Genomic DNA, 2,709 nt, shown 5'->3' on the forward strand with positions numbered 1-2,709 from the left:
GCTGAGCTAAATCCCTGGCCCCTCAGTGTTGTTTTAATTTGAATCTTTTGAATAACCAGTGATATGGAAAAATTTTTTCTTACATTTGATTGCTGTTTCTACTTCACCTAAGAAATGTCTATTCATTTCAAATGACCATTTTTGGATTAGGTCTTTAAATTTGGAGGGGGGGGGTCTGATTTTTTTTTTGAGTTCTTTATAAATTCTAGATATTAGTCCTTTATCCGAAGAACAGCTGGCAAAATATTTTTCCCACTCTGTGGATTGTCTCTTCAACCCACTCTGTGGGTTGTCTCTTGGTGATTTTGTTGGCTGTGCATAAACTTTTTAATAAGATGAAATCTAAGTTGTTGATTCTTTGTGATATTTCCCATGTGATTGGGGTTTTATTCCTAAAGTCTTTTCCTACACCAGTGTCTTCAAGAGTTCTACTTATTTTATCTTTCAGCAGATTTAGTGTTTCTGTTGTGTGTGTGTGTGTGTGTGTGCATGTGTATGTGTGTCTGTTTTAATATTTAGATCTTTGATCCATTTCAATTTTAGTTTAGTGTATGGAGAGAGATGTAGGTCTAGTTTTAGCCTTTGGCATGTAAAAAGCCAGTTTTTTTTAAGCACCATTTATTAAAAAGGCTATATATCTTTCTTCCACTGAAGGTGTTTGGCCCCTTTGTCAAAGATAAGGTGGCTGAGTGGTGTTTGGAGTTTGTGCATTGCTAATCCAGTCCATTGATCCTCAGGTCTGTTTTTCCCCCCAAGCCCATGCTGTTTTGATCACTGTAGCTTTGTAGTATACTTTTTTGGTACCGGGAATCAAACTTTTTTTGGTACAAGGAATCAAACTTGTACTTGCTGGCAGGCACAGTGCCACTGGGCTAAATCCCTTGGACCCTGTAGTATATTTTCAAGCCAGGGATTTTGATGTCCCCTGCCTTGCCTTTGTATATGCACTGCTGAAGTGAGCATTGTTTTCCCCCAGTACTGGGGATCAAACTCAGGACCTTGCACTTGTGAGGCAAGCAGTGGCACTGAGCTAAATCCCTTGCCCCTGCCTTGTATTTGTTGCCCAGAATTGCCTTTGCTATTTTGCTATTTTGGTTCCAAATGAATTTTGGGATTGTTTTCTCTAATTCTGTGAGGTTTGCTATTGGTATTTTGATCATAATTTAATTAAATCTGTAACACAGTTTTGGAAATATGGTCCTTTTCACTATATTGGTTCTTATCCATGAACAAGGGATATCTTTCCATTTTCTGATACATACTCCATTTTCAGAGTACATAGTTTTCTATGTAAAGATCTTTTATTTCCTTCATTAGGTTAACTCCTAAGTATTTTATAAATATTTTATTTTTTGAATGCTATTGTGAAAGTTATTGTTTCCCAAATTTCTGTCCCAACAAGTTTGTTGTTTGTGTACAGGAATGCTATTAAGTTTTTGAGTGTTGACTTTATTACTGAACTTGGCTTTTAAATATAAGAGTCTTTTGGTGGAATTTTTGGGGTCCTCTATGTAGAGTATCCTGTCATCAGCAAATAATGATAATTTAAAATTTTCCTTTCCTATCCTTATTCCCTTCACTTTTTCTCTTGTCTAGTTGCTGAGACTAATGTTTCCAGAACTACCTTAAATAAGAGAGGTAATAGTGGATATTCTTGTCTTATTCCTGATTTTACAGTGAAAGCTTTCATTTTTTTTTCCATTTAGTGTGATGTTGGCTGTTGGTTTGGCATAGATGGCTTTATCAGATTGAGATAAAGACCACCTACTTCAATTTTCTGTATTTTTTTTATCATGAATGATTGTTGGGTTTTGTCAAATCCTTTTCTGCAATAATTGAGATGGCCATGTGTTTTTTGTTCTTGGTTCTGTTAATATGGTGCATTACATTTTTTGATTTGCGTATGTTAAATCACCCCTGCATCCCTGGGATGAAAACTACTTTATCATGGTTTATAATCTTCTTGAAGATTTGCTGCATTCTATTTGGCAATATCTTATTGAGGATTTTTGTGTCTATGTGCATTAGAAAGATTGTCCTGTAGCTCTTTTTTTTTTTTTTTTTGTACCAGGGATTTAACTCACAACCTCACATTTGCCAGGCAGGTGCTGTGCCACTGAGCTAAATCTCTGGCCCAATATCTTTTTGGGTTGGATCCTTTTCTGGTTTTGGTGTCAGGTTAATGCTTGCTTCCAGGAATGACTTTACTTTTGGCTCTGATTTTTAAATTTCCTCTTTTGTACATGCTTTGGGTTTGACTCGCTCTTCTTTTTCTAGAAGATTGAGGTTCAACATTAGGTTGTTTACTTGAGCTTGCTTTGTTTTCCTGATGTAGGCATTCACAGCTATAAATTTCCCTCATAGAACTGCTTTCATTGTGTCCCATAAATTCTGGTATGTTGTATTGGTATTATCATTTAACTGTAGAAACTGTAGGATTTATTTTTTAATTTCATCTGTGACGCATTGGTTGTTCAGGACGGTGTTATTGAATTTCTATGTGTTTATGAAGTTTTTGTGGTTCCTTTTGCCATAGATTTCTGATTTCATTTTACATTGTTTATAAGCATGGAGTAATTTTAATTCCTTTGCATTTACTTAAGTATGTTCATTCTATGAGCTAGTATGTAGTATGGAAGCCTGGGGTTGCATCTTGCTTCTATATCTTCTCATTTTCTATTTCTTTTTTTTTTTTTTTTTTTTTTTTTT

The sequence above is a fragment of the Fukomys damarensis genome, unplaced genomic scaffold, assembly GCF_012274545.1.
Source record: "Fukomys damarensis isolate Sample0158 unplaced genomic scaffold, DMR_v1.0_HiC HiC_scaffold_16, whole genome shotgun sequence".
Classification (NCBI taxonomy): domain Eukaryota; kingdom Metazoa; phylum Chordata; class Mammalia; order Rodentia; family Bathyergidae; genus Fukomys; species Fukomys damarensis.